The 23569-nt window shown below is 35.5% G+C and overlaps 1 protein-coding gene and 1 pseudogene across 2 annotated transcripts in view; one reads left to right on the top strand and one right to left on the bottom strand.

The window, feature by feature from the left end:
* Positions 1-23569, bottom strand: part of DPYD (dihydropyrimidine dehydrogenase) — an 841965-nt gene that overhangs the window by 444537 nt on the left and 373859 nt on the right. The window lies entirely within an intron of this gene.
* Positions 20525-22018, top strand: LOC101145615 (translocation protein SEC63 homolog; annotated as a pseudogene).

Raw genomic sequence — 23569 nt, 5'->3', positions numbered from 1 at the left:
TATGGTGAGTGATTGTGGTGATGGTTGCATGACTCCATACATCAGTCAAAACTCATCAAATGGTACAATGGAAATTGGCAAATGTTATTATATACAAATTATATTGCAGTACAGCTGATGAAAACAGAAAAGAAAGAAAGAAAAAAAAACCTCCTCAGCTTCCCACAAGCAAAGCTGCTTCCTAATCATACTCTGTACTTATTTGCTTACATATATGCTGTCTCCCGCTTGATTTAATTTCAGCACCTAGCATAAGACTTGGCAGAGAGATACTCAACATATTTACTGAATGTATTAGATTAGTGACCTTGGGTACTTAGTGTCTTTTTCAAATTAGTTCCCAGTAAGGTGATAATCAGTTTAGATGAAATAATCATTAGCTTTATTCCAAATCTATAAAAGCCCATTATTCTATGATTCTAACGTAGAGTGGCATTCAAGCTCTGGAAGATTGCTGATTTTAGGCCAGTCTCTCCAAGAGCCATCTAGTGGGAAGAGTAAGTAATTGCCCTGGGTAATTAAGAGAGAGAGAGAGAGAGACTCTGTGTGTGTGTGTGTGTGTGTGTGTGTGTGTGTGTGTGTGTGTGTGTGTGTGTGTGTGTGTGTGTGTGTGTGTGTGTGATTGAGAGAGAGAGAGAGTGTGTGTGTGTGTGTGTGTGTGTGTGTTTTAGGCCAGTGTGTGTGTGTGTGTGTGTTTTAGGCCAGTCTCTCCAAGAGCATCTAGTGGGAAGAATAAGTAATTGCCCTGGGTAATTAAGAGTGTGTGTGTGTGTGTGTGTGTGTGTGTGTGTGTGTTTTAGGCCAGTCTCTCCAAGAGCTATCTAGTGGGAAGAGTAAGTAATTGCCCTGGGTAATTAAGAGTCTGTGTGTGTGTGTGTGTGTGTGTGTGTGTGTGTTTCTATAATTCAGTCACATTAAATGACACAAAGATTCACCAACATCACACTTTTGCCTAAAACAGAGCATTTTTCTCCCTACTGGAATTCTGACTTCCAATTTAGAATGAACTCCTTTGGTGGGAAGTAATGAATTGGCCTCAGATACTTATCATGAGTTACAGGAGGATCTCATGAAACTCATGCAGAAATGCAGCCAGGCCTCCAGGAAGAGCTGGGAATTCTCGAGGAAAGTAAGAAGATTTTTCGTGCTTTGTCCTCTTTCTATGTACAGCTACTTTATTCTTCTCCCTCTTCCAATTGGCTTCCTCTACTTCTTTATCCAGAATGATTAATATTGTGTAGGTCTAGCCCAGTAATTTTTTACTCTACTTACCAGAAACACGTAGAGAGTTTTAAAAATTATGATGTCCAGGCCAGGTACGTTCCTACTAAATTATATCAGAATCCCTTGGAGGGGGACTCAAATAACAGTATTTTTAAAAATATTTTAAAAATCCCTCCAAGAAATTACACAGAGCTTTCAAGGATGAGGTCACTTCTCCAGTAACATGAGTTCTTTTCCTAGTTCCTAATTATCAAGTAAGAGATTCAGGCTTGGCCAATATTGTGTTAGGTGTCTATTTTATTCAACTACCTGGCTACTGGGGGTCTGTTCAAGAGAACAGACTGTTTTAAGTTTGGAAGATAGTCTAAAAGGTGCTCATGTGGACCTCTCATCTGCTAATAAAGTGTCAGCTCTGACAAGCATCAACACATTGTCCAAATGTTAAGGTCTACTGTAAAAATAGGACAGTTAAAATTTTTTTCTATTTTATTCTTAAAATCAACAAGACAGTTGTCCATTTGCAAGTAATATTTATACCAGACCCAGTGATAGGTATTTTTTAATCACGATTTTTAAGGTATGCATTATTCTCCTATTGAAGATGAGGAAAGTGAGGCCCAAAGAAAGTAAACTGCTTGTCCAAAGATTAATAAGTGGTAGAGCAAGACCTGAATTGAAAGTTTACACTAACTACATTATATCAAGCTGCCCCCATCTTTTTTTTTTTTCTTTTTTTTTTGAGACGGGGTGTTGCTCTGTCACCCAGGCTGGAGTGCAGTGGCGTGATCTCGGCTCACTGCAAGATCTACCTCCCGGGTTCACGCCATTCTCCTGCCTCAGCCTCTCGAGTAGCTGGGACCACAGGCGCCTGCCACCACGCCCAGCTAATTTTTGTATTTTTTGTAGAGATGGGGTTTCACCATGTTGGCCAGGATGGTCTTGATTTCCTGACCTCATGATCTGCTCGCCTTGGCCTCCCAAAGTGCTGGGATTACAGGCGTGAGCCACCACGCCCGGCTGCTGCCCCCATCTTACATAAACATGAATTTTCTAAATTATTAATGTCCTCAAAACAAGAAACTAACCTAAAAAGTTATTCATGATGGTTTGATTGAACACACAGAGTACATATACACACACATTGAAAAATCTTATCAAAAATAAAAACCATACCCTATTCAAATATCATTAAGACAATCATAATGCCATTAATTAAAGAATAGAAATAAAAATACAGTCAAACTATAATAACCCATTATTTTATTATTAAATTATTACTCTTTACCACTGGTTTCCTCTGTTATACCTCATGGGGTCATGGAATTATAGCAGAGACATTTGGATGTGTAATGATTATGTTGTTGGGAAAAAGTAACTCACATGATAAGTATACATCCCAGTTGCATTTTCTCCTAATTTGCTTTGCTAGAATGAAATTTGGAAAAAAAAAAAAAAAGGGAAGAGAAAAGCACTACCAAAAGCAATACTAGTGGTACTGTTTGTTATATTTGATTGAAGAAGAAATCACCATCACTATGTTCCATGCAATTCAAAATAATCAAGCATCTTTCACTTACTCATTTTGTTTATATTTCATTGTGATATGCTACAACGGGCCCTATCTTGGAGCACAGCTGCTTAGAAACATCCATTCTGAAATTATTTTAAGGAAAAGAATAAATAACATTGCGTAGCTGCTTGTGGCTAGATTAATTCACAGACTGGATTAATGCACTAATAATTAACTCAAGATCAGTTCCTTCGCTCTTTGAAGAAATATCTATTGAGGGAAAAATCTTACAGGGTAAAAATTAATTTGGATTAGCTGTTTCCATGATGGAAAGGCCTAGCTCCAGTGATTACAATTATAATATAAAAACAGATTTCACTCTCCATTTTGAGAAATTATTATTCATAATAAAATTTCCTTCTGATATAAAATCTTTTCTGATTTGAGGCTTCAGAAGTTTCTACAAAATAATGATTCCATTTTACACATTTCTTTAAAAGACTATGTTCACATTCCTCTATACTTGTAATCTGAGCATAAAATAAGACTAGAAAATTAAATATTAATTGGCTCCATGGCATAATGGTCAGCATATCTGGACTCTGAAAATTAAATGATATTAATTCAAATCCATGTCCCATCTTTCTCCATCTAAACTCTACCTCTACCCCCAATTATCAGCTCTTTAACAACTTAATGTAGTAACATGCAAAAACTCCTCCTCCTTCAACAAAAAATAACTATTCCTCCCCAGTTTTCCCCCATTTACTTTATGACACTACCATCCATCAAGCTTGTTAAAACCTGTTAATTGTATTATTTTTGATATTTCTTCTCTCTCAACTCCCATTTCCATTCTACAGCAAATCTAATTATTTTTGACTCCATTCTCTTTGCCACTATTATCTCTGACTGAGACTTTTTCTTACTGACTTCTGCATTCTCCTTGCCTCCTACTCAAATCTGTTCTTTACTCTGTACCAGAGTACGGTTTTTAAAACAGAAATTTGATTGTGTTATGCGCCTGCTTAAACTTTTCATTAGTTTTCCATTGGATTTTGTTAATATTCAACTTTTCATGATAGCCTACAAGCTCTTTCATGATATGGTCCTGTCTGCCTATCCAAACTTACCTTATGCCAATCTCTATAAATATACACATCATAGTCACATGTGCCTTCTACCAAACTCTGCCTTTAACTGGACATTTACACTTGCTATTTTCTCTTTCTGACGTATTCTTTTTCCATACTTCTATTTCCATGTAAACTCTTCTCCCACTGCCACGTACCAGCTCTTTTAGCAACCTGAGGTAGTATCACCAATGAGCCAAGTGAACTTGTAAAATATGCTTCCTAAACCCCATTTGTCCCATGATCTAAAATATTTCCTTAGCATATAAAATTTATATCTATCAAGTGCATTCTATATGGCAGGCATTCTGTCCAGGTGCTAGGAACACAACAGTTAACAGAGTATCTTTTCTTTCTTTTTTTAAAAAAAGTAGTCTATTTTATTTATTAATGGTTAAAAAACTGCTTCACTAAACATTGTTTTGTTATTTATATATTAATATGCTGAGAGCAGTATTATTACACACTTTTTTTCCCACAGCCTTATTGAGGTACAATCAGTCTACAATAAACATAATTAATGTATAAAATTCAGTGCTTTGGATATATGCATACACTCATGTTACTATCACTACAATCCACGTCACAAACATATCCATCACGTTCAAAAGTTTCCTTGTGTCCCTTTGTTATTGTTGCTTACTTTATCCCTTCTTTTCTTTTCTCTTTCTTTTTCTTTTCTTTTCTTTCTTTCTTTCCTTTTCTTTCTTCCTTTCTTTTCTTTCCTTTCTTTCCTTCTTTCCCTCCCTTCCTTTCTTTCTTTTTCTTTTTTCCCTTTTTCTTTCTTTCCTTTCTTTCCTTTTATTTCTTTTTCTCTTTCTTCTCTCTCCCTTCCCTCCTGTCCTCCCTTTCCTTCTTTCTCCTTCCTCCCTTCCTTCTTTTCTTTCTTTCTCTTTCTTTCCTTCTTTTCTTTTCTTTCCTTCTTTCTTTCCAATATACCCAACATCGCTCTCACCCATCTCCTGGAAACCATCATTCTATCGTCTATTTCTACACATTTGACTAATTTAGATGCCTCATATAGAGGGAATCATGCAGTATGTGTCCTTCTGTGATGGCCACTTCATTTGGCATGTCTTCCCGGTCTATCCATTCTTTCACAAACAGTACAATTTCTTTCTTTTTTAAGTCTGACTAATATTCTCTTGCATGTATACATCAGAATTTCTTTTTTTTTCTTTTCTTTTTTTTTTTTTGAGACGGAGTCTCGCTCTGTCACCCAGGCTGGAGTGCAGTGGCACAATCTCAGCTCACTGCAAACTCTGCCTCCCAGGTTCACGCCATTCTCCTGCCTCAACCTCCCGAGTAGCTGGGACTACAGGCGCCCACCACCACGCCAGGCTAATTTTTTGTATTTTTAGTAGAGACGGGTTTTCACCATGTTAGCCAGGATGGTCTCAATCTCCTGACCTTGTGATCCGCCCGCCTCGGCCTCCCAAAGTGCTGGGATTACAGGCGTGAGCCACCGCACCTGGCCATTATCCATTTATCTATCAGTGGACATTTAGGTTATATCTTGGCTATTGTGAATAATGTTGCAGTGAACATGAGGGTGCAGATATCTCTTTGAGATAATGATTTCAGTTATTTTAGATATATACCCAGAAGTGAGATTGTTGGATCATATGATAGTTCTATTTTAAATTTTTTGAGAAACATCTATACTGTTTTCTATAGCAGTTTCACCATTTTACATTGCACCAACAGTTGTATAAGGGTTTCAATTTCTCCACAAACTTGTCAAACTTTTGTTTTTCTGATAATAGTCATTGTATCAAGTGTGAGGTAATATCTCAATGTGGTTTTGATTTTCATTTTCCTGATGATCAGTGATAAGCATTTTTCATACACCTGTTGGCCATTTGTATGGCTTGTTTGAAAAAATATCTATTCAAGTCCCTTGCTGATTTTTAAAATTGGACTATTTAAATATTTTGCTATTGAATTTTCAAAGTTTCTTATATTTTTTGGAAATTAACTGCTGGTTAATTAATGGTAAATATTTCTTCCCATTCTGAAGGCTGCTTTATTACTCTGTTGATTGTTTCCTTAGCTATGCAGAAGTTCTTTTAGTTTGTTGTAATCTCACTTCTCTCGTTTTGCTTTTGTTGACTGCACTTTTGGTGTCATATCCATGAAATTATTGCCAAAACCAATGTCATGAAGCTTTTCCCATATGCTTCCTTCTAAGGAGTTTTACAGTTGCAGGTCTTACATTTTAGTCTTTAATTAATTGTGAGTTAATTTTTGTCTGTGGTGAAAGAAAACATTCCAATTTAATTATTTTGCATGTGGATAGCCACTTTTCCCAATGTAACATTTATTGAAGAGACAATCCTTTCCCCGCTATGCATTCTTGACTTTCGTATTGAAAGTCATTGTATATGTTGTATAGTTGACTGTACATGACATGGCTGTAGGATATAAGCTCTCTATTGTTCCAATGCTCTACATGTTTGTTTTTATGCCAGTAGCATACTACTCTAATTATTATTGCTTTGTAATTATTCTGAAATCAGGAAATATAATGTTTCTAGCTTTATTCTTATTCAAAATTGTTTTTGTTATTTGGGTATTTTGTGGATTCATACATATTTTAGGATTACATTTTCTATTTCTGTAAAAATGTATCTGGAATTTTGATAAGGATTTCATTGAATCTGTACATTGCTTTAGGTGAAATGGACACTTTAACATTAGTTTTTCCAATCCAAGAATATAAGATGTCTTTCCATTTAGTTTTGTCTGCTTTACTTTCTGGCAGTATTTTACAGTTTTTATTTTAAAAGTATTTCATGTCCTTGGATTCAGTGTATTCCTAAGTACTTTATTCTTTCTGGTCTTATTGTAAATTGATTTTTTTCTTAATTTTTTGGATAGTTTATTGTTGGCATACAGAAACACAACCGCTTTTTGTATGTTGATTTGAATCCTGCAACTTTACTGGATTTGTTTATTAGATCTCCAGTTTTTGTGTGTGTGTGTGCAGTTTTCAGGGTTTTGTAAGTATAAGATCATGTCCTCTGCAAATAGTTAATTTTTCTTCTTGTTTTCTGATATGGATGCCTTTTATTTCTTTGGTTTGGCATATGGTTTTTGCCCATCATTCTGTTAATGCGGTGTTATCACATTTATTGATTTGTGTATGTTGAACCATCTTTGCATCCTAGGAATAAGTCTTGCTTTATAGAGATTTATAGGTCATAGAATATGATCTTTTTAATGTACTGTTGAATTTGGTTTGCTAATATTTCATTGAAAGTTTTTGCATCCATATTCATCAGGGATATTGGCCTGTCATTTTCTTTGTTTGTGGTGTCTTTGTCTGGATTTGGTAACAGTGTGATGCTGGCCTCATAAAATGAGTATGGAAGTATTTACTCTTCTACTTTTTACAAGCCTTTAGGAAGAAAGGATATTAATTCTTCTTTAAATGTACAGAAAAATTAACCTGTGAAGCCACCTGGTCCTAGGCTTTCCTGTTTGAGTTGGTTTTTGATTACTGACTCCATCTCCTTATTTGTTATTGGTCTTTTCAGGTTTTCTATTTCTTCTTAATTCTGTCTTTATAGGTTGTATGTTTTTAGGAATTTATCCACTTCTTCTAGGTTGTCAAATTTGTTCATAATAGTCCCTTATGGTCTTGTTTTTTATTTCTCTGGCATTAGTTGTAATGTCTCCTGTTTCATTTCCGATTTTATTTTTGAATACTCTTTTTTTTTCTTGGTTCAGATAACAAATTGTCAATTTTATCCTTTGAAAAACAATTCTTAATTTTGTTGATTTTGTTCTATTGTATTTTTATTCATTATATCATTTATTCCTGCTCTAATCTTTATTATTTCCATCCTTCTGCTAACTTTGGGCTTAGTTGTTTTTGTTGTTGTTGTTGTTGTTCTTGTTTTGTTGTTGTTGTTCATCAAAGTTTAAAGTTAGGTTATTTATTTCAGATCTTCTTTCTTTTGTAATGTAGACATTTACTGCTATAAAACATCTCTTAGTACTGTTCTTGCATTAAGTTTTTTTTTTATTAGTCTTTTGGTATTTTGTGTTTTTGTTTTAGTTTGTCCTGAGAGATACTCTAATTCTGCCCCCATGATTCAATCACCCCCCACCATGCCGCACCTCCAGCACTGGGGATTACAATTCAACATGAGATTTGGTGGAGACACAGATCTAAACCATATCACTGAACTACAGTAATATGTTGGTTTCTTTTACATTCTACTAGTTATAATATTATCTGTTAATATAATAGCATGTAGACTATTACAGCCTCTACTGCATACAAACCAAAGAGTCTGTTCAAAGAATAAAATAGCAAATTAACTTTAAGAAATGACTTTAAGTTAGACAGAGATCCCCCTAAAATAATAAATAACATGTTGACAAATTTTCAAAAGTGTCAATCAAAAAGGTAACAATTGCCATACTGACAGGCCCAGGGGCAAAGGTGATGATACTGCTGACAAGATGTCAATGACTAAAGTAATAAAAACATGGTGACCAGCTCAGGGTGGTGCCTGACAGCAAATCCATGTAACATAAAGGAGTCAGTATGATCAAGGTGAGAGTGACGAAGGTAAATCAAAGAAGCTGACATTTAAGACAGGTGACAGCAGTGATGTTAAATATTAAGCCTTGGAATAAGAAGCTCAAAATTGTAAGTCAACAACATATCAGCCAATACTTGCTCTTGTGTTAACCTATTAACCCTTATATTTCTAGAAGGAGAATTCTCTGAAATAGACTAAGGTGAGGATAGAGTATGAAGAGAAAACCAGTGTAGTTGCCCAGAGGTCACTTCAAAATAGAAATAACAATATCTATAGGGAAGGATGGTTGTGAAGATCAAATGAGAAAAACTACAAACCCCAAGCATGTTCATTTGTATCCTTCTGTTCCCATGGTAACTCTACCCCACCATCAAACACCAGATCTTTTAGTAGTCTAAGGTAGTATCTATCACCACTGAGCCATGTGAACTTATAAAATCCATTTCCTAAACTCAGTGTCCTCATAATCTAAAACATTTCCAAAACCTACCCATTGTTTCAATTGTATTTATTAAGTGCCTACATATGGCAGGCATTTCATTGGCCAACCACCAACAATAAGGTAACCACTGTTCTAGGGATACAACAGAGAACAAAACTGATTAAAAATGTATTTGAAGGCTACATTCTCACAGGATGTTGTCTGGTATACAGTGACTGTTCAATATATTGGAAGTGATCTAAAATGAAATAAGGTAAAATTTTGAGTATTGGTTATAAGAATCACAAAAAGTCCAATACTTGTCCCCACCCTGGAGCAGAGTTCTCTGATAACTGGTAGGAACTTACTTATGTGTTCTGACTTCCACATGCTCAGCTGGAACTCAGAAAAAGAGAAAAGAACATCATGAGGAAAAAGTAAGCTGGTTATTGAAAAGAACAGTAGAACCGAGAACAGAAAAACTTGGGTTCTACCCCCAGCATTGCCATTAACTAGTTTTAACACCTTAAGAAAGGCATTACATTTTTTTCTTTTATATTTTCTGGATGTTATTCTTTTCTTTATCTCTTTGAGGATATTTAACAATTTTTACAGCATTTTCAGATAATTCTATTATTGTTGTATTCTTCTGAGTAAATTATCTTACTATGTGAATTTACTCTTTTAAATCCTGTTCCTCAGCTTCCTAACTCATGGCCAACTACATCTTAACCAAATCCAGTATAGTTCTCCATTTTTTTAAATGGGAAAATGGTTAATCCAGAGGTAATTTTGCATACAATGTGAATGCTAAGCCTCTAAAAACAATCAACCATAATGGGTATTCAACAAATTAGATTTTTAATTTTTTATATATATTATTTGAGTTTTAGAACCATATAAAATTATAATTCTGCCCCTTCCATGAATGAAAATGATGAGGTTCAAGATAATGTATTGGAGATTTTAAAAGTTGTTAAGTCCTTGAGCTGGGAATTCTACCTCTATGATGACAAAGTTCTGTCTCAGAGACATAAGTGAGAAAACCAAAAAGGCAACATGATATTCCCAAAAGTCTGAAGGCAGAATTACTGAGCAATTAGTTCAAGACTTGAACCCAGACTGCTTGACTTTCAGGATGCCATTATACCATCCTGGATATTTTTTGATCTGATCCTTTACAGCTTGTTTGAGATTCAACTTTACTAAGTCACTGAATTCAGAAGAACACAATTCTGGTCAAAATTTCTAATTAGGTTGTTTTGTATTTAAATTTTCCACAGCAAACTAAAGGTTTTGGGTGTTTTGTTTTATTGTGCTACATTGCCATTAGACCCAGCGGACCCCACGCATTAGAGCGCTGAAAATTTGGCATGGGATGCATAACACTTCTACTATATTTGGACCAATTGATACTGCAGTGGTTAATTTCCTTCATACTCCATCAACATGAACTAAGGTTAGATTCCCTATGTATTGGATCAGATTTTTCAGTTAGTTTTTATTTCTGCCATTCTAATCTTCAATTATCTCTGCCTGAAGTAGCAATCTATTGCTATATGGGTAAGGAAATATTCTGTCTTTATGGAGACAATTTCATTTTAAATTACTTTTCAGGTCAAACACTGCCATTTAATAAAAGTTTGGAACTTATACAAAGTCAATAAAAGGCATTAAAATTACTTATCAGTCATGGTATTTTCTTTCTCTATCACCAACTAGACAGTTTTGTTTTGATAGCTCCATTAGGTACACAGCCTCATTGCTCATTTTTTCCTTGACTTCCTTTTAGAACATATGGATGTTACAAAAAATAAATTCTCCTTTATACACAAAAAACTTCACATTGTTAGGAATATAATTGTTAATAGTAAAAGTGTCAAGTCTCTGATGCATAATAATTATTTAAAAATATCAGCTGAAGAACACATCACAATTTAACCTGAATGTACTAGCAAAGAGGAAAATTATGTGGAGAGTACTATAGGGTTTAATGTATGTTTATTTATAAGCAACTGAAGAAGACTTCATTTTTCAATGACTGTAAGCAAATTTGACTTTACTACTTGCCATTGCGAGAGATAAAGATGAGATCACATACATTTCTGGTACTAGTTAAGTCTAAAGGCCCAGTTTCCCAATGAGACTGACCTGAAGTCATCTCAACACTATGATCCTGACCCAGTGGAAAAACTTAGCATGGAAACAGCATTTAGCCATGACATACTTCAATATTATTTTTTGGAGACTATCACTATCTCAAACTAAACCCATTATGATTTAAAACTGTCTTTTTATTGATATTCATTGTTTTTCAACCTGACAGTGGCCAATGATTTATATCAATCTTCCCTTAACACAAGAATAAAAGAGTTTGCAACATATCTTAAACTGAAGGACAATTTTTCAGTAAGTCTCAAGATTTTAATACAGTTGTCATTTCAAAAGCCTACCTCTTCTCAGTTGGAAAGGGGTTTCGAGAAGAAGAAGGCAGCTCTGTTGATAAGATTGTTTTTATCTGAAGCAGTAGAGGATTCAAAAATTAGTATGACATATCGATGATGCCCTTTTTTCAGGCATTTTTATTCTTTAAGTGCAAGAACACTGCAGCTGGCTGTCAATCATTAAACCACAAAATGAAATCCTTTGCCTGGCTAGGAGATTTGCAACTATACTGATGCTGGTAAACTAAACACCAAATTATAGCCTTTTCTCCTGCCTCACCCAGATTTCACAGGGGCTGCACACCCAAATAAATGCCTCTTGGCTACCCATTCATCTAACAGCTGGAAAGATGACACTTGACATTTGGAAACTTTCCTGTGAAGATTGCTGCAAGGCTTTCCCATTAGCTTCCTGGTGAGACTGTAAGGTCGAATAAGCTGCCTCAAAACCTGCAAAGGGTAACGGAAATACTCTAACATTAAGCCTGTGCAATTTAAATTTCTAATTCTCGAATCATAGTTCTTCAGATATTGTAGAAATCACTGGTATATTTCAGGGCAAAAGAATGCCTTTGAAGATGTGAAATTAAAGTGATATTTTAAGCAATGATAATGATAACAAGTGTCTTTTATTTAAAGTTGGGACTGAAGGTCTTCTAAGTAACAGGGACTTCAACACAGAGAAGTTCTTGTAAGTTTGTTTTCTAAAATCCCTGACTGTCATATTTTCAACAACTGTTCATCTTTGTCCAGAGCAGAAATCTTTAACATGAGGCAGAGTTATTACCATTCTTTACTTTTTTTCCCACATCATAAGCATTATTGAAGGCAGCTTTAAAATTCTTACAACCCAGCATTGTGGATTCATTTCAAAAATTACTGCCCCCAACATAAAATAAAATAGTAAATATGCCATTATTAAAATGCTATCATCTTATAAAATTTTCAGGTATAAACAAGCCTTTTTTCCTCTTCAGAAAGATAATTCCTTTAAAATGTCCCCAAATCAGAAATTGTTAATAAAATGACAGTTTATTAAAGATAGCAGAAAGACAAAATTCCTCACATAATCTCAACCCAAAAAAAACAGAATGTAAAAAATTTCATTTATTGATATGAATGCACACAATTCAATTAGATTTTATCGCAATGATCTTTTTCCATGATACTCAATTTGGAATTCCATATTTTTAATTGTCTCTATAATTGTCTGTTCTTGTTTGTTAACTAAGTATTTTTCAAGTGAAAGATTAACAAGAATGAACGGGCTTCCCTAAATGTTCAGTCATATGTCCAAATTAGATGAAATTAATGTCATGATTAAAAAGGAAACTGAAACCTTTAAAAAATATACGTTGAGGGCATTGAAGAAATGGAAGACACGAATGATGTAACTTTCAATCTTGAATACATCATCATCTGAGACTAAAATCACTTTTTAAAAGTTCAAGACCAGCCTGACCAACAAAACTAACTGGGCGTGGTGGCATATGCCTGTAATCCCAGCTACTTGGGAGGCTGAGGCCGGAGAACCACTTGAACCCGGGAGGCGGAGGTTGCAGTGAGCCAAGATCGTGCCATTGCACTCCAGCCTGGGCAACAAGAGTGAAACTCTGTCTCAAAAAAAAAAAAAAAAAAGTCAATTTAGTGATGCTGAATTGTACCTCATTAGCAATGGATGTGCACCTCTTGGCCTCAAATCACGGCATAAACCTAGTTTTCTCATGCCATTCCATTAACGAATCCACCAAAAGGAAGCTCAGCTCACAGAAAGAAGATGGAATATCTAGCAATGACTGGACTTCCCATTTCTCTTCAAACCAAAACCACTGCTACCATTTGTACTCACTCTACTGCAGGTCTATGGCATGAATTTGTCTCCACTAGGTCTTGAAATCACACATTCGTTTCACATAGCCTATTGAACTGCCATCAGATGGTAATGACTTTCTGTCACTCTTGACCTGGGGCAGATTTGAACTAGTGACCAAGAGGTTAAAGGCTCTGTATCTCATTACCAATCCCCTGAGATACTTAGTTCCCTCAATCACTGGTGATTTTTTTTTTTTTTTGTGCCTCAGTCAAGCCAGAAGAAAATACACACAGAAAAAATCTAAGCAGTAGAAAAGTAGGTCACCAATGCAAGACATCTATGATAGTTCTCATGAACCTAATAAACACCTATTTCAAAATATACCCATATACTACATGTACCTGAGTAGAATCACAGTAACTGTTAAAGAACTTCATTATAACTTTCAATAGTATTTCACATAAGCTACCATTAAGCTGAAAAACACTGCAGAGAAACTGAAGATACTTCTGCTTCATGAGCTTACAGGGTTAAGGAACGTATTTTAGATTCAGTATCATTCCAGAATATTTGTGTGTGTGTCTTGTGTATCTATTCTAAAATAATTCTGCCTCACAAGTTAGTTTCAGAGGGGGTTTGACAAATTGGAAGAAATAATATAGATTCATAAACGAAATAATCAAAACATTATCAAACACCTTAACGTGGACACTTACTATAGGAATACAGCATATTTTAATAAGGATAAAATTTGCTGAAGAAAACAGAAGAATAGTATTTAGGAACATATATTTAGGCAAACATATATAGAGAGAGTAGTAGAAATATTGAACCTAAGCCAACAATGAAAAAATTAACTTTTTGTTGTTGTTTTTATTGTTGTTGAAGGTTGACTTCAAATGCTGGCTGCCAATAAACAATATTCTATAACTATTCAGTGGCAATTATTCTGTACGTAACTAAGTAGGCAGTGACTCCTGAAGTCACTTAGAAATATGTACTCAATTTTTTTTTAAATTTAATGCCCTGACGCCTCCTTCCTTGCACTTTGCATTTTCCCCTAAATGTTTGATTTTCATGGAATGAATCCCACTTGGAAGAAAATAGATCTTTTCCTTTTCATTTCTTGCCTATATTTAAAATGGTGCTCTATACAAATTATTTTATTTGAATTTCTACCTCTACCTGTTGATTCCATATTTATCCTTCTATTAATAACTCTTATTTTTTGTCTCTCAATATATATATATTTCTACCACAACTGCTTTTGTAGCAGCAACATGTACATTTAGTTGTTCCCTTCCACTACTGGTAATAAATACTGTGGCTTTTTAAACGCTGCATCTAAAATATAGAGAATTGAAAACAATTCTTAATAAAAGAATAATGACATGGCAAAAATAACTCTAATGATGTAACAAACCAATTAGTTTTGTGATTATAATTTCTATAAAGATCAACATTATTTGACAAAATGTTCCATGTTTATAAGAGCTCCTTCTCAGGACTACCATGACTACTGAATGGACAATGAGCTTCTGATCTGGGATTATAATTTAGAATAATTTAGTTTGTGTTCTATCTCCAAGTTTTTTCTCAGTGGCAGGACATAAAATGATGAGATACCATATAGCCTTTTTCTCTCCACTTTTTGCAACCAAATCTGTTTATATGCTAATACTAGAACAAAGTAAGTGCTCCGCCTTCTGAATGTTGTGTGAGTGGATAAAACAAACTCAGTTTCTCCACTAAAATCTCACAACACGCTTCTGACACCAGGTGTGTGCAAACTGCTCCCCACCAGCAAGCAAGCAAGCAATCAATTCTGTAGTGGACACAAGCTGAATGTCTTCTAATTCAGCTCAATTCTGACACTACCTACCTGATGATAGCACCAGTTCCTACAGGTTGAGAGCTCATTCCCCAAAACTGCCCCCTACCACTTCAAATGCCAACAACAAGCCCCAGGTTACTTACCTGTGCTTCTGACCAACCAGCTATAAACTGGGATTCCCACAACCCCTTCTTCGGGTTAGATTAACTGGTTAGAGCAGCTTACAGAACCCGGGGTGGGGGTGGCGGCGGGGCAGGGAACAAAACAAAACAAAACAAAACAAAAACCAAACTTTTACTAGTTTATTACAAAGAGTATTTTAAAGGATACAAACACAACAGTCAGATGAAGAGACACATAGGGCAAGGTCTGAAAGGGCCCCCAGAGCAGAAGCTTCTGTCCCTGTGGAGCTGGGGTGTGCCACCTTCTTGGCACATGGAAGCATTCTAGTTTACTTTCCTGGAAGCACCCCTGTCACCCATATTTGTCTATTGGCAAGTTCTCAGAACCTAGTCCATTTGAGTTTTTATGGAAAGTTCATTACATAGGCATGATTGATTAGATCATTGGCCACTGTCAATCAACTTAACCTTCAGCCCCTTGACTCTCCCCAGAGGTTGGGGAGCAGGGCTGAAAGTCCCAATCCTAATCCTGCCTCAGTCCTTCTGGTGACTAGCCCCTATCCTGTAGTTACCTATGGGCTGTCAGCCATAAGTCAACTCATTAGCATACACACACACACACACTCATCACTTTGGAGATTCCAAAGATTTTAGGAGTTGTATGCCAAGAAACAGGATAAAGACCAAAATTTCACAATATCACCATGTGTTTTTATAAATTAATAACATTGGATATTAATTCAGTCTCTATTTGGTGCTTTTGTAATGAAGAAACTGAGGTCCTCTACATGCTCTCTTAACCAAGTTGGTTGCATCTGACAGATTTACTGGACTATTTCCTTCCCTTGTTTTCCTCTCTAAGAGACACAAAAGATGGCCAAGTAATGCTGATGCTTTATAACCAGGGGTACCCCTGTATACCTACGAAATTTCTGCTTTTATTAGTTGAGTTGTCTACTTATCAAGAGTCAGCTGTATGTTTCTCGCCCTGTTTCTGTTGGATATAAATGTAAATAAATAAACATTAATTAGTTATATGGATGCAAAAAGAAAGAAGGTTGATTCTATGAAAACTAAATTGAATGTTCTTGAAGGATATGATACAAATGAGTTACTTAAAAAATACTGCTGTCAAATTAGGTGTTGGTCAAACCACTGAAATGACTGCAGGACAAACATAAAAATCTGGAAAATTGCATTGTATGATTCTCGAAGGTCTTGTACCACTTTTAAAAATGAAAATGGTAGACAATATGTTATAGATAGATTTAGGCAAGATACATAATACACCTCTGGCTATTTTATTTAAAAACATCTTGGCCCTGGATTTTTTTAAAAGAAAAAGGAAAATGAGAAAATATCTATATGCTTTAAATAAAATTATAAGCTTTGGTCATGTGCTGCTTATGTAATAAATAATAAAATAAAATGATGAGGTTAATGTATGTGTATATCCTTTTTACAGTTTCCCATTTTAACTTTTTCTGATTAACCAACAAATTATTAATTTTGGTTTCATAGGAAAAGAGAAATTAAGGAATTAAACTAATTAAGGAATTCATTTAGCTATAGTCATTCTTTCAGTTACAAATTCTTTCTTTAGGTACACTGTCAAAATTATCCTTCGTATTCAGTAATTCTTATTCATTTGGTAGAAGAAAATAAATATGCCTGGACTCCACTAATATCACATTATAAACAATTAAGGTGAAGTCATATTGAATTATTAGTAGAAGTAACTAAAAAAGTAAATTTAATATTATAACAGAATGACACTTAAGAAGGGAAATTCTGACAAACTGGAAAATGCTTTTCTTCACATTAATACCAGATCTGACACTATCATATCATTTCTATACATGAACAATTCCTACCATTACCTACTCAAAATTGAAATCCTAGCTAGGCAATCTCATCATGTTCTACCCCTGGTATAATTACTGAACTTTCTCTCTCTCATTTTTCCTATATAATCTCTATATTCAGAGCTTCCATTAGTCCACCCTATGCTTTTTGGTGAAATAAAAAGGAGTTGCTGCACAGTGCAAAACTTATGGACCAAGCAGAGAACATCTTTATGAAAATTTGAGGAAGGTACTCCCTCCTCTGTATAGAAGCAGAACAACAAAAGGTGTTATTGTTTGATTAGTGGAGCTTAGTCTGGACTTCAGCCAGCTTGTACCCTGGTCTGGGTACCCCTCATGGAGTGAGCAACATATAAAATCTTATCCAGTAGCCTTCTTTAAATCCCAGTAAGTCTAATTACCCAGTATTATTCTAATTTTTCTTATTCTTTTTAAATTTTGTATCTTGTTGTTTCTGATGTCCTTGCTGATTCCACATCCTAATACCCATATCCAGATGGAATCAGTCATTGTCTCTTCCAGGTTACCTTTGTAACTTGATGCTTTTTATTATTGTGTTAAGTATGCTATATTGGGCTTACATTTACACAACTCACTTCTTTACTAGACGATAGGATTCTTACTTGCAAATTTAAAACTAATAATTGGTGCTATTATATCCACTACTTTTTAAAATGCATTTTTTGAATGAATGAATGAATTAATTAATTAATGCATAAATGAGATTGATGGATGTATGTGGATGAATAAATTAATGACTAAATAAAATGCTTTTGCAACTACCTAAAATATCCTATTTCAATATTCATCTGTTAAGACTCTATACATCAGATTTCTATTCAAATTTCCTATTTGCCATTTTTTTCCTGATCTCATTTTAACAATCCAAGGTGAATGATTTCTAATAACCCACAACAATGGTATACACAACAAATATTCACAAAGCTTCGTCTGTACCAAGAGCTTTCCATACTTTCTTTCATAATCTTCCGCAAGACCCAAGAGGATAGCAGCTCTAATTATTATTTTAAGTAATAATAATAATTTATAATTGCTTATTCACTTCTATACCCTGGAGTGCTGAAGTAACCTGTCCAAGGTAACATGATTTGAAAGTGTTGGAACTGGCTCTGATGTCTTCTCTTTAGTTCAGAGAGCCCAAATTTATAACCACTATATTATACTGCTCTTATTTATGCATTTTGGTACCCTCCTGAAGCCAAGTGTGGGCCCAAAGGCTATTACTTAATAAGTGGTAATTGAGCAAATTAACTAATGAAATTTAAGTGAAGCTCTCCTCAGAGAAATTGCCTCCACTTTCTCCCAACATGGATGTCTTCAAACAATCACATTTATCTGAAAATGCATATTACAAAGAATTTATAAACACCCAATTGCATGCATTAATACTATAATCTGTTTATAAAATCTTATTTTAAAATAAGCTATCCAATGTTACCTTTTCCCCCAAAATAAACTAATGTAAAATATAAGACAAAATGTCATAAGCCTTAGTTGTGAAACATACTATAGACATTACAGAAATTTTTTTTAACAAATGCTACATTTGTGAGAAAACAATATTATATGCTAATGAACTTATCATATAACAAACTCATTAGTTTTCTTAACTCCTCCTTAAATGTATTTAAGATAAATGATTTCTGCATATTTTTCCATGTAATAGATGAATACTTTATTTTGAGGGTACAGCAATACATAAACATAGTTCCTAGCTTGTGCAGAGACAGACCAGTAAGCAGGCTTCAAACAAGGAGCACAAAAGAAGTTCATGTCACAAACTCCCTGGACGAGGAGGAGGAAGCCAACCCTGAAGGACAAGTGGGACTCAACCAGACGGAAACGGGTGAAGTGGGGGAAAGGCCCAGATTCAGGAGAAATCTTGGTATGCTTGGGGACATTCAAACCAGCATCTCAAAGCTAAGAAGTTTGGCCTTTACCTTGAGTGTGAGGAAAAGTCATTGAAGGGTTTTAAATGAGCTAATTAGGATTCAACTGATAATCTAGAAAGATGACTCTGGCTTCAGTGTAGGGGCATTGGATTTGACAGGAGAGAAAGTGGAGGCAATTTCAAGAGAGGTGATAGAGGCCAGAACTAAGTTAATGACAATGTGGAGAGAGAAAAATCCCACTTTGTCTATAGGTACCTTGTTAGCCTTATCGCTGCTTAGCACTTTGCATCCAACACCCTGGCAGGAAGGTGGAAATGCTGATTTTACTTGACAGAGATTTTTACCTACCTTCCATCTCTACTCCATTTTAACATGTAATTCAACACTTAGTTTGACAAGTCTGAATCCTTCAACCAAATCCAAAATTCTTACATTGCACAACCTTTATTTTATATTTCAAACACTATCATTCCTAGCAATATGTGTTTTTAAAGCACATGCATGTTTTCTTCATTATAGCTAAAGGTCTGTTTCTCTCCTTTCTCTACACATCAGATTTCTATTCAAATTTCCTATCTGCCATTACATGGAAGTAAAATAATTTTTTTTTCCAGTACACATTTATTAGATTCAGGAAGTTACAAGACAACAGTGAAATGAACAGAAAAAAAATAACATTAAGAGTCCTTTAGAATGATATTGTGAAACACCACCAAACTACAATCATAAATATATAAGTATTGTTTATTCACTTTAATTTAAAATCTATAAATGGATTTAAATATTTAGGATAAGAACAAAAAACAAAATCCTCCACTGACCTGTGTTCAATTTTACTTTTTCAAATCTTTTTAGCTTCTCTGCCCACATACCATTTTCACTATGAATTCACACATTCACTGGGCTTCATCTGGTCTAACACAAGAACCTCATCTCTTATCCCTTGATTCCACTTTCATTTCTTAAAGGAGCTAGCAGGCTGCTCAGTAAGATTTCTGGTCAATCAAAATTATAACTCCACACAAAAGATAAACAAAATAAAATAAGGGTATAAAAGAGTTTTTAAGAGATAGAATAAGAATTGACCAGTTATATACAAAAGAGAGAATAATAAAACTTAGATAAGTAGTTGGTAAATACAGCTATGTACCGTTTTGTCTTATAATGAAAAAAAAATGTGTGTGTTGTGTATGTGCACCAATGTAAATCTTTTAACTGTACTTTCTTGAGGGTATCTCTTATTCTGAGACTAGCCTTTCCTAACTTTTTCATAAAGTGTCCTATTAATTTATGTAAATAAATGTCAGTTTCCTTTGTTCTAATATTGTTATTCTGTAAAAGAAGAAGCCATCAGCATTGTATTGATTTCCAAATCGATGGTGAAATTTTAATTATTCTGAGTAATTTATGAGGGCCACTAACTTAGTAGGTTTGAACCTGGAAATAAAAAATGTTAAATACTGGAGTTGGAGCAAGTTGGGAAGAAATGTTTGACTTAAAAGCAGTGAATCTGAAATGTAGGAAAGACATTTACATGAAGATGTTTGGTGAATATGAAAAGTAGATTAGAAACACAGGGGAAGATATTCAGTGGACTGCTGGATTATGCAAGAGAGTGCCCTGTTGGAGGTACAGATTAGAGAGTTATACAGCAGGAGGTAAGATTAAAAACTGTGAAACTAAAAACTGCCAACTAATAGTAATGGTCCCGAACCATGAAGAAAGGGAGTTTCGTGCTCCAACTTTGGCATCCCTAGAAAACTGCATGAAGCTTTCTCAGATGGCCGTTCAGGGACTTCAGCAATTTAAGTCTCCCCTTCTGCAGCTCCCTTACATTGAAGAGGACAATCTTAGACAGGTTTCTAATCATAAGAAGTATAAAATTTAAACTATCCAGGATTTGGTGAGTTTAAAAGAATCAGACTGTCATACTCTACTGCACTTCCTTGAAGATGAAAAATATGAAGAGGTTATGGCTGTCCTTGGGAGTTTTCCATATGTGACCATGAATATAAAATCACAGGTGTTAGATGATGAAGACAGCAACAACATCACAGTAGGATCCTTAGTTACAGTGCTGGTTAAGTTGACAAGGCAAACAATGGCTGAAGTATTTGAAAAGGAGCAGTCCATCTGTGCTGCAGAGGAACAGCAGAAGATGGGCAGGGTGAAACTAACAAGAACAGGACAAAACGAGGATGGCAACAGAAGAGTAAAGGACCCAAGAAAACTGCTAAATCAAAAAAAAAGAAACCTTTAAAAAAAAAAACCTGCACCTGTGCTATTACCACAGTCAAAGCAACAGAAACAAAAGCAGGCAAATGGAGTTGTTGGGAATGAAGCTTCAGTAAAGGAAGATGAAGAAGAAGTTTCAGATAAGGGCAGTGATTCTGAAGAAGAAGAAACCAATAGAGATTCCCGAAGAGAGAAAGATGATGGTAGTGACAGAGACTCTGATAGAGAGCAAGATGAAAAACAAAACAAAGATGATGAAGCAGAGTGGCAAGAATTACTACAAAGCATACAGCGAAAAGAGAGCACTCTATTGGAAACCAAATCAAAAATAACACATCCTGTGTATAGCCTTTACTTTCCTGAGGAAAAACAAGAATGGTGGTGGCTTTACATTGCAGATAGGAAGTTGCAGACATTAATATCCATGCCATATCATGTGTGTACACTAAAAGATACAGAGGAGGTAGAGCTGAAGTTTCCTGCACCAGGCAAGCCTGGAAATTATCAGTATACTGTGTTTCTGAGATCAGACTCCTATATGGGTTTGGATCAGATTAAACCATTGAAGTTGGAAGTTCATGAGGCCAAGCCTGTGCCAGAAAATCACCCACAGTGGGATATAGCAATAGAGGGGGATGAAAACCAGAAGGACAGTGAGGGCTTTGAAGATAGCTTTGAGGAAGAAGAGGAGGAAGAGGAAGATGATGACTAAGCAGTACTCTGAATGGACCACAGTGTTTGCACATATTTGCAATTTTTTGCTGTTTTGGAAGTTTATCATAAACCAGAAACAGTACAGAACTGATGTTGAGGGAGGTGTAGTTTTTTTACTCTAGAAACAGGTGCATAACATAACTAGGCAGTGGCAGTGCCTTGGTACAACCTGAAAAATGTTAAGGCTTATTGAAACCTTTCAAGTATGGGATGGTGCATTTATTTCATCTGCAAATGATAATAAATCCTTTGTTATCATTAAAAAAACTGTGAAATTACTCTGAAAATAAGAGTAGAATGAGAAAATAAAAACAGGAAGATAGTTTGGGGGACAGGAAATGCAGAAGGAGGCAAAGTAGGGAACCATCCACTCCCTGAGTGGATAGCTGTCCTTTGCTGCTTCCTCCGTCTGAGGCAATAAACACTTGGTAAAGCATAGTGCTGCTATCTATCCTTCAGTCACTGCAAAGACTGGAGCCTGAACCACTCACCAACTTGTCTCCTTTGGGTTTCCCAGTGTCTGTCTCTGTTTAAATTGTGTTCTTTTTCTTTCTTTCTTTCTTTGCCTAGCCTAGTCCCTTTTGATGTATAACTTTTTAAAGTTTTAAAATTTTAGATTTGGCATCTCCCTAGATGCTATTTCCTGAATCAAAGCTTTGTCTCTTTGCAAAATCCACAGGCTCCTTTCTCTCTCTCTCTCTCTCTCTCTCTCTCTCGTTGTTTTGTTTTTGTTGTTGTTGTTGTTGTTTAAAGATGAGGTCTCACTCTGTCACCCAGGCTAGAGTGCAGTGGTGTGATCATAGCTCACTATAGCCTCCAACTTCTGGGCTTAAGTGATCCTCCCACCTCAGTCTCCCAATTACCTCATTCATTTTGAGATTCCTACATTTCTGGGACACCACGGTTTGGCCCAACAACTCAAGCCCCACTACTCAAAGATGCCAAGGAGGAGGTGGAAGTAGGCAGGTGAATCAAACTTTTAAAAGATGATACAATCAGTGTCAAGTCCAGGCCCTACCTAGCAAATAAGTAGGTCCTGCATTAGTTACACAAACAAGAGAAGGACAACTAGAATAGACAAAATGGTCATGGAAAAGAGGAAGAAATTAAAGGAAGCATTAAAGATAAAGTGAATTTTGTTAGCATGTGGGAAACAAACAAGAGAACCAAAACAAGAGTGGTAAAAAGGCATAGTGTGAGCAGTCTTCCTTGAATAGGAAAGAAAGAATAAAAATTTTATTAACAAAAGCAAATATTCCAGGAACATTTTACATAAATGAGGTAACTGCATCCACATTTAATAAAATCATAGAACAAAAAGAAAACAAAGCATTTAGTCAGAAAGTAAGCTACTGAGATCTGGTAGTTACACCTTTCTTCCTCAAGACCACAGTCGTTGTGGCAAAGTATGCACAGCTTCACATCTCATCATTTCACATTCTGTATCCTAAATTGTTAAAAACTAAATTGTTTTCAAAAATTACAACTGAAGGCTGGGCACGGTGGCTTATGTCTGTAATCCCAGCACTTTGGGAGGCTGAGGTGGGCGGATCACTTGAGGCCAGGAGTTTGAGACCAGCTTGGCCAACATAGTGAAACCCCATCTCTACTAAAAATACAAAAATTAGCTGGGTGTGGTGGCATGCACCTATAGTCCCAGCTACTCGGGGGCTGAGGCATGAGAATTGCTTGAACCCAGGAGGCGGAGGCTGCAGTGAGCCAAGATCGTGCCACTGCACTCCAGCCTGGGCATTAGAGCGAGACTTTGTCTCAAAAAATATAAAA

The sequence above is a fragment of the Gorilla gorilla genome, chromosome 1, assembly GCF_029281585.2.
Source record: "Gorilla gorilla gorilla isolate KB3781 chromosome 1, NHGRI_mGorGor1-v2.1_pri, whole genome shotgun sequence".
NCBI classification, from domain to species: Eukaryota; Metazoa; Chordata; class Mammalia; order Primates; family Hominidae; genus Gorilla; species Gorilla gorilla.
Note: the sequence above shows the minus strand (reverse complement) of the source record. Positions and strands in the feature narration are given on the sequence as shown.